The following is a 15,801-nucleotide window of genomic DNA, read 5'->3' as shown; positions in this document are numbered from 1 at the left end:
GAAACCATCCATCAGGGTGACAGAGGCAGGCATACAGGTTGATCTCATCTTCCACTGACCGTTGAGAAAGGGACATGATGTGTCTTTCCCCCATCTATCTGGTCCATCTAAATGTTAACAGTGAAATCATTGACAAGTAGTCTTAGTTGCATACGCAGAACACCAAAAGGTTGCAAATGACTTGAACGGAACACTGCATCCCCTTAGTTATGAATCACAAAGCTGCCATGCCATTTGCTCTCAGGAGCTGCTGGTCTTCCTAATCACAGTTATTGATTCCAGGGAATTTAAGGGATGAATTTCTACAGGTGTTGCGAGGAGCTAAGACTGATAGCCTTGGGGAGTGAGGATCTTGGAGACTCTGACAAAGACTAATTGATTTGAATATAGATGCCTCCCTTTTGCTTTTTGAAGGTGCTAAAATGACATATAGTTGAGAGAGAAGATCCCAGGTTCTCGAAGAGGCTGATCGAGTCACGTATGGGGCAGAGAGAGAAAGCCAACCGGGAGTGCTGCTTATAGCCACTTGCTTTCAGAGCTGAGGAGGGACCCAGAGACGATCTGACCACTTTCCTCATGTGACGGCACTTCCTATTTTGGGAGCATAGCCATATAAGGAACAATGTCTTGCATCATCCTCTTCAGCAGAAACATTTCATCAATCAGCACTTATAAATACCTTCACTATAATTGTGTATGGTGAGAACATCAAAGCACACGAAAATATTGACATGCCTTCTGTTGCATCAAAAATGATTTTATTAAGTGTATTATTATATGGTGCCTGAAGGTCACCTGTATTTGGTTTTCAGCTACTTAATTACCACTCAGTTCCTCAACCTGTTTGGTAGCAGAATGATAGGGAGCAATGTGAGTTTTCCTGTATCACCACATCCCTTTTGTGTTGTTCTGTGTCCCAGGCATTCAGCTTCTCTGCTTTGCCCTGAAAGTGTTTTCCTGACCAGTGTCAATGCTGTGCTTTCTGCTCAATGAGAAGTGATAAGCGTTCTCTGCAATTATTCGTCTCAAGTTAAAATTCTTGCCAGTTCTAGCCTTGCAAAGTGTTATAGGAAATCTCACGGTTGACCTTTGGCCATTATTTGTTCATTCTTCCTTCTTTCACCGAATATCTACTGATCAAGCCGGATAGAAAAGTCCAGAGTACTCAAAGAGCATCAAACAGAGGACAAAATCTCAACAGGGGATCAGGATATGCTCTTTAAGCTGAAACGCAAAAGAGAAGTAGGAGGTGGCCAGTGGGGGGTTAGATACAGGTGTAGGTCCACCCAGAAGAGGAACAACCTGTAGAAAAGCCTGGAACATGAGAAAGTAAAGAGATGTAAACAGTGGTCATCTTAGTAAACACAATTAAAAACACACACCTATAGAAGAATGAGGTTTGACCAGCACTCAGGAGTATTAATTAGATTTATGCATTTAATGCTGAAAGTGAGCATTTTCCTAGGGTAATCATTATGTAAAATATATGTAAATGTAATAGAAAATGCAAAATGATCACAAAATGATTTTCATAATTTAGTTCCTGAATATCATTCAGTACCTCAAACCTAATTAAGTGTGCAATAAATGTTTATTGAATTGAACCTCATCTTCTTCTTGTTGAGCAAAAGTAATTATCACTGAAACTTTCATAGATAAGAAGCCAAAGGACTGAAATCTCCTTTTAACTGGTTGGACGTATCAGGAAGGAGAAGGATTTTAAATTTATATTTTCATCCCTAAATAAAAGTTAAATACCATGTCCCATCCGTATAGCACAGAAGCATGAAAGAATACCCTATCTTTACCCTTGAATCAATTCGTTGTTTTTTTTTTTTTAACTAGAAGAGAAATTCAGAAAAGCCACTTTCAAATAAGCCATTACTCCAAATTCACATTCCATCAGGACGGTCCCTATAATCTTGCACATCTGCACTGACTCCTTTGGACGCTATCCTGCCATCACTTCTCAAGGTCACTGACACCTCCTTTTCTCTTTTACTCATCACTGCCTCAGCTCATACTTTTGCCTTTCTCGGCTCTCCAGTTCCCACTGCACAGTGTGGCTGCAGGGGTCTTTGGCTCTTTGGCTTCAAAATCCATCAGGGTTTCACCACTGCCCTCAGGATAGTTCCAGACTTTGTTTAATGTGGAAGGTGTCTATCATCCAGTCCCTTCCTGGGTCAGCCTCCCCTTCAGGCCATCCTCCGGCTGAAAAGATGTAAATATACGCTCAGCACTGAGAATATGCCAGGTACCTTTGATGTATTTTTAGCGTAGAATCTTCTTCCTTCTTCCCTCTTGTGCCCACCTGCCACCCTCAACACACATAAATCACGGGACTGTAGGATTTTTAGTGGGGCAGAGATATGATTGCATTTGCACATTTGGCCACAGAGGAAGGAAAATGGGCCCATGAGGCATCCTGGCGGAAAGTTACCAGGTCACCCGGTGGGTGTTTCGGTGCCATGACTCCCACCAAACACAGAGGTTATTGGGTGGAAGGAGGCTGGCAGGTGCCTACACGCGCAGTTTTCTCCAAATGACCGAAGTTTTACTTAGAGTGAGTGGAATATGGTATTTCTAAATGTAAATCATTCATAGGACTTCATCTAATTAAAAGAACACTCGGGGCACCCGTGTGGCTCCATTGGTTAAGCGTCCAACCTCGGCTCAGTCATGATTTCGCGGTTTGTGGGTTCGAGCCCTGCATCGGGCTCTGCGCTGACAGCTCGGAGCCCGGAGCCTGCTTCCGATTCTGTGTCTCCCTCTCTTTCTCTGCCCCTCCCCTGCTTGCACTATGTCTTTCTCTCAAAAATAAACGTTAAGAAATGTTTTCTTTTTTAATTAAAAGAACACTCAGCATGGACCAGAAGCCTTGGGTTTGTGAGTTTGGGGCATCCTGTGAACTTTCGAATCTTTCTTCGGTTCTAACATTGGAGTCCATCACATGCTCCGCCTGTCTCACAGCATTGTCATGAAGACTGATACAGGCAACAGCTCTTTGTAAACTTAAGTGCTCAAAAACGGTAAAACTATGGGGGCACCTTGGTGGCTCATTCGGTTAAGTACCTGACTTCAGCTCAGGTGATGACCTCTCAGTTTGTGAGTTTGGGCCCCACATGGGGCTGTCTGCTGTCAGTGCAAAGCCCACTTCATAGCCTCTGTTTCCCTCTCTCTGCCCCTCCCCTACTGGTGTATGTGTGCTTGCTCTCTCTCTCTCTCAAAACTAACATCAAAAAAATTTTGTTTTAAAGGGGTAAAGCTGGAGTGCCTGGGTGGCTCAGTCAGTAAAGTGTCCGACTTTGGCTCAGGTCATGATGTCACGGCTTGTGCATTCGAGCCCCACGTCAGACTCTGCTGACAGCTCAGAGCCTGGAACCTGCTTCCAATTCTGTGTCCCTCTCTCCCTCTGCCCCTCCCCCGCTCATGGTCTGTCTCTCTCTCTCTCTCTCTCTCTCTCTCTCTCTCTCTCAAGAATAAATTTAAAAAAATAAAATAAAGGGGTAAAAGCTATGATATTAGTATTTGCTTAACAAAGCATGTTGGCTAGATTGCTATTTAGTCTTGTTTCCTTTATATCATGCTTTTAGTAATAAAACTTCAAATCAATGTATGTATGTGCTTATATTTTTGAGAGAGCATGCACACAAGTGCGGGAGAGGGGCAGAGGGACAGAAAGGGAGAATCTTAAGCAGGCTCCATTCTCAGCTCAGAGCCCAACATGGGGCTCGATCCCATGACCCTGGGATTATGACCTGAGTTGAAATCAATAGACGCTCAACTGACTGAGGCACCCAGGCGCCCCGTAAACTTCAAATTTCTAAGCATCACTTCCCTTTAACTTTTATGCCCATATACTGTGATTATCACTTGAATAGGATCTATGTTCTAAAGGTAACCCATATTCTGACAGTAATTTTATGGAAGCTGTAAGAACTGTGTGTGTGGTATTAATAATACACATTCATTCTGTAAAAGCATCGAAGTTTCAGAAGACCCTTGGTTCCATCAACCACTATTGGTTAGAGTAGTTACAAATAATAGCTCTTTCCTGGGAAGGAGGGCACAAAGGTGTTCAGAATCGTAAACAATGCCGCCAACCACAGTGTGCAGTTTGATGGTCCTGGGTTTACATCCCGGTGCTTATTTGTGCCGTAACCTTAGACAAGTTGATGTAACTTTTTTGAGTCTCATGCTCCTTCCTCATCAATTAGATGTGAGTAAGAACCTACCTCAGAGGACATGAGAGAATTAATGACAGTCAGCAAAAGCACTCAGGGTGGTATCAGCACAGATGTTATCTGCTCAACATAGGAAAGCTTTACTTATTTATTATTGATGTGATTCTGGCCTCTACTGATGGCGATAACAATAACTAGATAACCTGGTGGCCCCTTTTCTTCTGCCCACATCTTGGGAAATTTGCCAGGTCCTACTGTGATATTCCTGAACCTCAGTTATGATCTGAGCAGTATGTCCTACAGGAAAAATAGTTATGATAATAAAAACGAATAATCATTGAGACTTGGAATGAGTAGCTCTAATGCATCAGGCCGATGCTTGGTCCTTTATGAGGTGATTCCTAATCGTCAAGAGCAGACTTTTTGTCAGATGCCAGCATCCTTGTGCACGGGAAGAAGTGAGGTCTGTGGAGGTGAACAGCCAGCACTCTCCCCTGCACAGCATCACATGACCAGCGAAGCCATGTGAACTTCAGGCACCTGCTTCCTCCCAGGAGTCCCCCCACCCCCCCCGCCCCCGTCCCCTCGTCAGCCCTCAGACATCTTCCCTGCAGATTCTTTCTGGAACCAGACTGGTTACACCTTCCTTTGCATGGATGAACCACTCCACAAATTAATATCCTGTCTTCATTGTCTCTTCTAGCGTTAAGAAACATTAATTACACCTTTAACTTTAAATTATGATCATCAGAATCTTTGGGGTTTATCCTTGTTACTTAATTTTAGGAGGGTTTTTTTTTCTTACCGTTTTCTTCTTCTTCTTTTTTTTTTTTTTTTTTTTGGTGAAGCCCAACTCCATTACAATTTACTCAGTGTTTACTTTTTTTTTAATGTTTATTTATTCTTGAGAGAGAGACAGAGACAGAGCATGAGTGAGGGAGGGGCAGCGAGTAAGAGGGAGACACAGAATCCGAAGCAGGCTCCAGGCCTCTGAGCCGTCAGCAAAGAGCCCCATGCGGGGCTCGAACTCACAAGTTGTGAGATTGTGACTTGAGCTGAAGTCGGAGGCTTAACCAGCTGAGCCACCCAGGCGCCCTTGATTTACTCAGTGTTTAACGGTACAGTTTCAAACACTTGAAGGACATGGATTAAACAAATTTGCTTTAGTGTATTGGATCATTGTAATCAAATTAATCCGTCTTTTTTTGTTGTGCATGTTCTCCTTCAGTTCCCCATTCTTAATAGTCTCCAGAGAATCAAGAAAAAATATACCATTTCTTTTAAAATGCTTATTAGTGGCTTTTTAATTGTTCCCTTTTATTTACTGAAGAAATGAGAACTGCAGGACCATCATAAACCCTCTGGGCTAAATGTTCTTCTGCCAGTGTTTGAACTTTTTGAAAGACTCTATCTGGTGCTAAAATTGTTTTAGAAAAAGAGTTCTAAATATCTGACTTCCTACCTAATTTGTTATTTCTTTTTTCATCGGGATACCCATAGTCACAAAGACCAAAATGTCATTCACTGGTAAAACTTCAATTTTTTATTACTATATTGGCTTGGGTTTTTTTTTATTACTTATTATAGCTGAGTTGCAACAGTGTGTGTTAACAAAAGGTGCTAAATCTCTTATTACCACCGCTACCATCCTTCCCCCACATGATTTTAGGTGAATTTTATTGTATTAAAAAATAATACTCTGGATTCCTTTACTGCCGGGAAACAAAGATCATTTTTATTAATGTTGCTTCTAGGATGACAATGTCAGTCATCTCTTTGAAAATTCATTTTGGAAACTAAGTTTGTTCTTCAAGAACCCTTGAAAAGAAGCTTTAAAAATGGCAGGGGAAGATAATAATAATAGAGTAGATGAATTTGAGCATTTATACAATGAAACTTAATTTAACTTTCCCTCAAACTCCATTTCAAACTTGCTTTTGTGCATGAAAATATAGTGCGCAGCTTTCCTCCCCCTATTTTTCAAATGTTCTTCTCTTCAGCATAATCTCCTCTGAAGGATTCTGTGTATTAGATCAGAGCGCCAGTCTTATTACCGGGGCCTCCAGGGCAGGTGCACCAGCGAGCCCCTCCCCCGTGCTCAGCTAGGCCTTCTTCAGAGAGAGGCAGCCTGTGGACAGGGACAGCCGGAGAGGGTTCTCAGGCCCAAACTCTGCAGCCACGCCCCCCGCCAAAGCACAGCAACGCCCACCTGGAGTTACTTTGATTTGACCTGCGTGATGAAAATGGATATCAATTGCAGTCCTAAATTTAAGACATTGTGCATCTTGTGACCTGAGGAGTGATTATACAGGGCAGGAAGAGTACTTGCAAATTTGCCTGACAGTGATTTGGAGAAAGGTAGAATGGAACAGAGCGCAGGACTGTGTGCCCATGGGCGTCTTCACCCTCCCGCCCCCAGAGAGCAGAGACCGCTAGGTGCTTGGCCCTCACCTCAGGCATCACTGGAGGCTGTGGGAGTCAAGACGAGGAACGCTGCTCGTCGTCACACCCTAAGGTGCACTTTTGCCAGGAGCTGGGCAGTATTGAAATTGTAAGGAAAGCCCTGTCACTCTGGGGGTTGCTCTTGAGGTAACTTGGGGAACCCTTGGGGCACACCGGCCAGGACTTCAGGAGGTATCGGGGCTGGGCACAGCCCACTCCCTGCAGTCTTCTGTACTCTGGATGTAGAGTCCTTGTGGGCTCTTGGAAGCTGTTGCAGGCAGTCATTAGTGAGTGTGCTGGGAAAGCTTGTTGGAACTTTGTTTGCACAAGTGGTTGGAGAGAATGGGGACTGTGTAGGGAATCTAAAGACATTAGCGTTTCTGTTCCCATCCCTTTATGTTTAATTTGGGAGACAGCTGGTGGCCCTAGGCAGTACCGCCGTATTTGGGTGTTAGCGGTGGGAGTGTTTGGGCGCTAGGTCCAGCCCGGATGTCCTCCATGAAGCAGATGCTCTAAGAGCTGGGCATAAACATTGTCACTCCTTCCCTGTGTCCCGTTACGCTAGGGTTTGTGTACGTGCTATGTGTGTGTGTGTGTTACGTACAAACCCATGTCAGGTGCCTGTCACAGCAGTTCTTTGTTGGAGCGACCTATTTCTGACGCCCTTAGGCTGGTCTTCAAGGACAAGGGCAGTGAGTGACCAGTTCCTCCTTTTCTTCTTCCCCTGTGCCTGGCACAGTGCTTGACACATGATAAATATTGTGAAAATGGAGGGTGGAGGGCATGGAAATGAAATAATTTTCTTCTCATGTATTGATGTGGAGAGTCGCCTGATCTTGTGTCAGGGGTCATAAGATGTCAGAACTTGAAAGGACCTTCCTGGTCAGTCGGTGATTTAGTGGCAAAGCTGGACCCAGTTGCCTGTGGTGTGGAGACTCTCAGTTCATTGTTCTCTCAAGGGTACCCCCTTTGGTTCACCTGCCTTGTTGATGGTGGCATTTCTGTTCCAGCTTACCTAGGCTGCAGTCTTAGGACTTCGAGGGACTGAAAGATTCTGAATTGAGTATAATACAAACATGCAGTAATGAAAACATTTAGTGTGGCTTTGGTGGCATTCAGTTTCCATTTTTATTCAAATCACTAGTGCTCTTTAAGAAAACACACTTTAATAGTAGTAGCTGACCTTGAATTATAATTTTTATAATCATATGTTTGTTATGAAATTGCGATGATTCGATTATGATTAGCTTAGGGCAAATAAAATCTGCAAAGGAAAACGGCTTCATTTGTTAAAACGGGGAGAACTCCGTCTTAAAGAGGTTCCATCTAGGACTCATTTACTTGAAATGTGGTGCCTGTTGTGAAGATTAATAACAGGTGGCCTTTTACAGAGCTGCTCAGCCTGAGTCTAATGTTTTAGTTTTTACTTTATTATCCCAAACCTCCATAACTAAACGATTTTTTCTTCCTGTCCTTTGTGCACGATATGGAACTGTAATCGACTTCATATTTCTCACCCAACCTTTCAGCTGTAATTAATATTTTATTGTATCAGATTTTATCACTGACTGGCAGAGCAGCAGGGTCCTGGACCTGCTCGGGCACACTTGAACATGCACGATGCACGCATGCACACACGCGCACACGCACCCACAGAACAACGGTAACTTGCAGATGCGAGGCTCGCTCCTTATGATGAATCTTGGCTGAGAACATAAAATATATTTGTGGTGCCCGCAAATATCCCAAAGCAATTTATGGCCAATCTTACCTAGAAGAGAGCAGGACAAAGAGAAATTAAAGTCGCTAACGTAGAATATTCAACCCCCTGATCTATTGAGGCTGCGAGGCATGTTACACAGTGCCCACCGTCTGTGCACAACTAGGTGCCAGTCGGCATTTCTGATTTAGTGAACAGCGCCGTGTTAGGTCAGCTACTTGCATTACGAGTGTTATGTGAAGGTCTCTGAAGAATCCTAGTCATGATGATCAACACATGGGGCATAGTGAACTGACCTTTTTTCCCCCTAACTTTTAACTGATGACAGTATTTTTAAAACTTAGTTTAGTTGTACTAGGCTGTTTGAATGATTAGGGTGTCATTCCAGTTAAGTGCTGACAGGTTTACGAAAAGAGAAGGACCAAACCAAGAACAGGGAGAAAATAAATTCTGTGTTATTGCGTGGCAATAAACTTTAATCACACATTTATATTACGTGCTTTGCATAGAATTTATACTTTCCTTTTCCATCGCCCTCCCACCCTCAAAAAAAATAATCTTCAGGAAGATAGTACTGCTAGTCTGTATTCTTTTTTTGTACATACAGAAGAGATGGTCTTACCAAAAATTGCAAATTAAACTAAAAGGCACTATGAGGTACCATGAAATGAACAATATTCGAAGTCTAAGTCTGAAATGATCAGAAGTGCAGACTTTAAAAGATTGGCAAAAGCAACAATGAAATGGATCGTTAACTTCTCTCCCTCTCTCCCCTTTCCCTCACCCTCTGTTCTGTTATCCAGTTCTATAACCCTCCAATATTTTATGCTGATAAGAAATAGAATAAGTGGATAAGAAAAATGGACTTACAGCTAAGGGTTTAATCTTGAAATGAATTAAGACCCAAATTTTAAAGTCAATTTCAACTCTACAGCAGGCTTCTCCTCAACGTCTTCAAAGTTAGAAAACACCAAACGTATCTCATCACGTTTGAACTTTCAGGTTTAACAGAATACACGAAAGATGTTCTGATGTTCTTTTCTAGGTTATACGTCGTCGTGTGCCAGTCTGTATAAATGCAGATTCCTTATTCTCCTTATAAAAGCCTTAGAGTGTTGTTGTAGAAAAGCCTCGCATAAATGAAACTTTAAATTAAATTTCATTCCAGAAGAAAGTTATGATCTAGTGATGCCACATTTTTGGCAGAATCATCTTCACTGTGGATCATGCCTTCAGATTGCAAAAGCGATAGGAAGATTTTATGTAACTTTAAATTCCAGAAGAGTGGGATAAGGATAGGCATGGTGTGACTTTAATAAACAAAAGGAGCATGAGTAATACATTAAAAGGATAATAGAATTTTAAGTCGGCCCACTAAGCTAGAAACTTCTGCTTGGTTTTCGATCCTTGAGAACTTGCTTTGTTAAATCTTTTTAGAAAAACCATTCAAAGAGTAAGATTTTCAAAGCTACTCTTTGAGATTACAATTGGGGTTGCACAGATTTTATGAAATTCACTAGTGAAATGATGATATTGGCACCGATGAAAAGCCTATCAGCCAGAGAGTTCTGTTGAGGTGCCATTGACCTAGGTGCCAATAATGTGTTAATTTCCATCAGCGAGACAGCAATGTGTGGCAATTGGGCAGCAGATAGGATTTAGCTATTTTTCATTAGCGCTTGGACGTTGATAAAGGGGAATAGAAAAGAGCTGCTTGACCTTTCAGTGCTTAAATTATTAAAGAGCAAATAGATTTGAGGTCTGGATGCTTGCAAATCTAATTTCTCTTGTGGAGCCAGGATGAAAAGACATTTTGGGTTTGAAATTGCTCTAGTCAACTTAGTTCTTCCTTTAATATATCTGAAGATGACTAGATGGTAACCATTTAAAAAGTAATATGAGTGGAGTGGAGTATGTAACATAACAGATCTATTGGCTATTGGCTAAAATGGGGGTCCACTAACTGAAGAGTGTGATGCTAAGTGAAATAAGCCATACAGAGAAAGACAGATACCATATGGTTTCACTCTTATGTGGATCCTGAGAAGCTTAACAGAAACCCATGGGGGAGGGGAAGGAAAAAAAAAAAAAGAGGTTTGAGTGGGAGAGAGCCAAAGCATAAGAGACTCTTAAAAACTGTGAACAAACTGAGGGTTGATGGGGGGTGGGAGGGAGGGTGGGTGATGGGTATTGAGGAGGGCACCTTTTGGGATGAGCACTGGGTGTTGTATGGAAACCAATTTGACAATAAATTTCATATATTGAAAAAAAATGGGGGTCCACTAAATGATCATTTAATTCTCAAGTTTTCATCTAACCCTCATAAAATTCCTGCTTGGAAAAATCAATTTTTTTTTTTTTTTTGCCCATATTCACTTAGAGGGTATTTAAATTACAAAACAAAATTTTCTCTCCTTAGGGAACGTGAAACATTGAATTGTTCAAGTTAAAGTACTGCCAGGCACATAGTAGGTGCTCAAGAACATTCCTTGAGTTAATAAATGAGTAAATGCACACACAACACTCACAACACAACACACGCACACCAGAGTTGGGGAAAAGATGGATGGGAAGTGAGAGGTGAAGGTTTGAGAAGAGGGTAGGAAAACAGAGAGGCAGCTTTTGATTCTCTCAGGGCTCATTATTCAATTCTGAGTTATCCTGAATAAACTTACAATCTACCCCGCATTCTCTCATCATAAAGCCTGTTTCTTGATCATTTCTTCTTCTGTTAGCTCTTGGATATTCAAGAAATGAATGCAAAATAAACTTAGTATTAAATTTTAGAAAAACAGAGCATATTTGTGTTACCGGTGTATTTCTTCCCTACTACTATATATAATGCATATAAACTAGAAATTACTTCTGGATTATATTATGCTCCAAAAATATGTATCTCATGGCCCACTTCATTCCAAGTGTGCTGAGACACAGAGATGACTAAACTGTAGACCTTTTCCTCCAGGAACTTGAGGTTTTTGGAAGTGTTGATAAATAGACACAAATGATTATTAGTCTTTACAAGAAGTATGTTTTTGTGAGTGTGGAGCAGAGCAAGAGTACATCACAATCGGGGAGCAGATCATGAGCCCCCGACAGAGGGTTATGAGAGGGACTCACTCTTTTTATGAGGTAGGGTCAGTCCTTTTATGAATTAGGGTCATCTGCTGAGAGCAGCAGAGTATTTCAGGGTGTTGGGAGAACACCATTTCAGTAACAAACTTGGGTCCAGGCCAGGGCAAAGGAATAGAGGACAAGGTGTTTGTGATAGAATTCAACATGGTGGCACTCGGACAGTCTGGAAGCGACGGTGCTAGTCTTTCAGAGGAGTTAGACATGAAAAATGAGTGATCACTGTCACCGATGGCACCGAGGTTCCTGGTTGGGATCGAGAGCTGAACAGGACACGAGTCGGGTGCTGGCCTCCCTGCAAAGTCCAGGGATGTCCTCCCTGGAAGTTATTAATGACTCGGAGAGAGATGGGAGAATGAACTGAGGTCAAAGGTGTAATTTCCATCTGTAGCCCCATTGATGTGATAAAAGAGAAAGAATCTCTCTAACAATACTGAAATTGATGATGGGAAGTAGGTGGGAACCAGTTTGTATGTCGGTTGTAACCGCAAAAGCGGGGCAAGATGCCTGTGGCATAGACGGTTCAAATGAGCACCTTAACCAGGGCTTGTAACAGGTCATGCTACTACTACTGCCTTGTCTGATGGTCATGAGACCACGTCCGCTACCTCATCAGCTGTGAGCCCCGGATGGAATGGGCGCTTCACCTCCGAACCTCAGTTGTTGCATCATCAAAAGGGGAAAGCAAAGCCTGCGTGTGCCAGACTCCCCGCCTAGCACTTCCTGTATGGAATAGTTTCTGCAACTTTTTTTTCTTCACGTGTATCTTCGCATTTCCACTTTGTCTGGTATACAGGTTTTCCAGAGTTGTTTCTAAGGTGAAATTTTGAAAATAGTGTCATGTAGCAAACAATTCGGAAAAGCTGATAAAAGGGAGCCAGTGTTAAACATCATTTTATTTAATGGAGAGTCCCTTTGGAAAGCAGTTAATTATTCTTTTGCTTTATCCATTTTTTTGAGAGTAGCTCTTGCATGCTGACTAAAATGCTGACTAAAAGTATAAAATGCACCTTATAGATCCATCTAACTCATTTCATTGGGGAAAAAAAAAACCAAATTAAGACCCAAAGGAGTTAATTTAAAACCCCAGTTGTTAGCAGAATTCAGATAAGAGCATAGATCAATGCACATGCCACTCTCCCCCCAGCCCTACAAATGGCGTTTCAAGAGAACAGTCACATTTTCTCAGTGCTGTATGTATTTAGTGGCAGACTAGGTTAAACTTCTTCATGAATCAGCTGTTGTCTGCATTGTGCTATCTTTTGCTTTGACCTTGACCCCTTACTCTTGCTATTGTATGACCTGATACTCTGCTTTAATATTTGCTACATATCCAACTACTCCAAAACTCAGCAGCTTAGAAGAACATTTCTATTTTGCGGCGATTGTGTGGGCCAGCAGAGGGTTGGCTGGGCAGTTCCTGCTTGGCGTCTCAGGATGGCCATCATCTGAAGGCTCCGCCTTCAGAGCCTTCCAAGACGGTCCACGCACATGGCTGTCAGTGATGCCAGTTGTTGCCTGGGAGTTCTTCGGGACTGCAGGGCAGAGTGCCTGCAGGTGGCCTCTCCGGTGTGACAGGTTCAGGGTCATTGGACCATTTTCGTGGTGGCTGGCTTCTTCTCCCAGAAAGCTAGCTCTCCTGGGGAACCTGGCTGAAGATGCATAGCCTTCTCTGACCAGCACCTTGAGAGTTACCGATGACCCCTTGGTTACATTCTTTTCGTTGTATGTAGTCATTAAGGTTGGCCAAGCCCATTCTTTTGTTGTTGTTGTCGTTGGACACCTAAGCACTTTATTTTTTTATTTTTATTTTTAATATAATTTATTGTCCAATTGGCTAACATACAGTGTGTAAGGTATGCTCATGGATTCTGGGGTAGTTTCCCATGGTTCATCACTTACATACAACACCCAGTGCTCATCCCAGCAAACGCCCTCCTCAATGCCCATCACCCATTTTCCCCTCCCCCCACCCCCCCCCCCACCCCCCCCATCCACCCTCAGTTTGTTCTCTGTATTTAAGAGTCTCTTACGGTTTGTCTCCCTCCCTCTCTGTAACTATTTTTTCCCCTTCCCTTCCCCCATGGTCTTCTGTTAAGTTTCTCAAGTTCCACATGTGTGTGAAAACATGATATCTGTCGTTCTCTGACTGACTTTTTTCACTCGGAATAATACCTTCCAGTTCCATCCATGTTGCTGCAAATGGCAGGATTTCATTCTAGATGGGAGAAGTGTCAGAATTTGCAGATATATTTTAAATTCGCCACATCTAACTATACACATAAGAAGTCAGGGAGAAGGGGGCAGGAAATCCAAGTCCACTTTATCTCCATATGTGTTCTTGTCTTCCCTAGAGGAAGATGCTTCCTACGTGCGTCCTTTCATGTCAGACCCATCATGCACTGAGAATTACATCCGATTCGGTGGAGCAACTTAACATAACCAATAGAAAGTCTCTGATGTTAGGAGGTTAGGAAGCAAGAGTCATATTTCTTGTTTTTATTTATTTATGTTTACACCACACTCAGAATTCGCATTATCATTACACTGTGAACCTACTGTACCACCTGTCTACTGAGCAATCATTCTGAGGTTCTACAACAATTGATTTTTCTTTGGGCAAGATTACAAACCGAACAGCAGCTGCTGGATTGCATTCCTGTAGTAGAATGTGCTAAGTGGTTATACTCCCAGAAATAGGTGATTTCACTGAATGCACATTCAGAGGACACAAGGGCGAGACCCAAAGAGGGGCCTCCCCAGGCCGCTGGGGATGGTAGGCTCCTCTCACCGGTTCTTCTTCAGCATTAAGGAGTCCCAGTGTGAGCAACTCTAGGATTGCAACATCGTTCCAGAGAGAGTCCCGGTGCTTTTCTGATACAGTGAGAAAAAGATGCATTTCCTTGCCAATCTATTCTGGATTCAGCTCTTGAAAGCTGCTGGCAAGAGTTAGTTTTTCTCAGTATCAGAAACTCTTTTTCCCCACCCAGACTACACAAATGTTCATCATGCCCTTAAAATATATATCTTCACAGAAACACCCGTCTCTTCAAAGTTGGTCTCATTCTCCTGTGGTTACTTCGAAATTCAGACATTGGTAGGGGGCAGGGAGGAAGGCGGGTAGGTGCTGGAACTCCTGTCCATACAGGCATCTACAGAGGATGCCATCCCCATCTAATCTTTATATGTAATTCAAATAACCCAGTTCAGGATCCAAGGCCTTGGCATCTAAAATTCCAGTCTGTTTTCTCAGATCTTCTTATGTCCTCTCTTTCCACTGATCTGATATGGTGAGGGGCAAAAGAATGTAGGAGAATATGGGTCATTAAACCTTGCTTAACGTGAATCGTTACATACTGTGTTTTGTGACTTGTTAAAATGTCACATGCCTTCCTTCAGATGTCATTGAAGAAAATAATACGTTGCCTTTTTAATTTTTTTTTTAATTTTTTAATGTTCACTTGGTTTTGAGAGAGAGAGAGAGCGCAAAAACGAGCTAAGCAGGGGAGGGGCAGAGGGAGAGGGAGACACAGAATCCGAAGCAGGCTCTTGAGCTATCAGCACAGAGCCCTGCATGTGGCTCGAACTCACGAAGCATGAGATCATAACCTGAGCTGAAGTCAGATGCTCAACCGGCTGAGCCACCCAGGCGCCCCTACATTGCCTTTTTAAAAATAAACTTACAGTTAATATAATCTCATTTGTTAGGTAAACTGAGTTAATTTTCTATAAATTCATCTTCAGTTACATGTGAGAAAAACATTATTTTAGTGTCTGCCTCACATAAATAGCAGAGATTGTTATACATGTGTATAAATTGTAGTTCTGGTGAACTTTGTTTCCCCTCAACCACATTGTATTATTGGGGGTGAGAGAGCTATTTTTTTTAAGATTTTTAACTTTTTTATTTTTGAGAGAGAAGGCATGCTCACAAGCAGGGGAGGGGTAGAGGGAGAGAGAGAGAGAGAGAGACAGACAGAGAGAGAGAGAGAGAGAGAGAATCTTAAGCAGGCTCTACACCCAGCGTGGAGCCCAATGTGGGGCTCAGTCCCACCACCCTGGGATCTTGACCTGAGCCAAAATCAAGAGTCAGACGCTCAACTGACCGAGCCATCCAGGCGCCCCTGGGGTGAGAGAGTTCTGTGGGAGAATATTAAGCCCCTTCCTTCTCTTTCATTGAACAAGTGTTAAGGGAGGATCTGTTATGTATGTAGTACTTCTTACTGACTAAATCCAGTGCATTCTTTATTTTGGATATCCTGCGGGTCCATGCAGTTGAAATCAAAGGGAATCAGCTCAATCATCATAAAATATCACTGACAA

At 42.6% G+C, this 15,801-nt stretch overlaps 1 protein-coding gene across 6 annotated transcripts in view; it reads left to right on the top strand.

The window, feature by feature from the left end:
- Positions 1-15,801, top strand: part of PTPRM (protein tyrosine phosphatase receptor type M) — a 787,775-nt gene that overhangs the window by 504,301 nt on the left and 267,673 nt on the right. The window lies entirely within an intron of this gene.

The sequence above is a fragment of the Acinonyx jubatus genome, chromosome D3 (assembly GCF_027475565.1).
Source record: "Acinonyx jubatus isolate Ajub_Pintada_27869175 chromosome D3, VMU_Ajub_asm_v1.0, whole genome shotgun sequence".
Taxonomy (NCBI): Eukaryota; Metazoa; Chordata; class Mammalia; order Carnivora; family Felidae; genus Acinonyx; species Acinonyx jubatus.
Note: the sequence above shows the minus strand (reverse complement) of the source record. Positions and strands in the feature narration are given on the sequence as shown.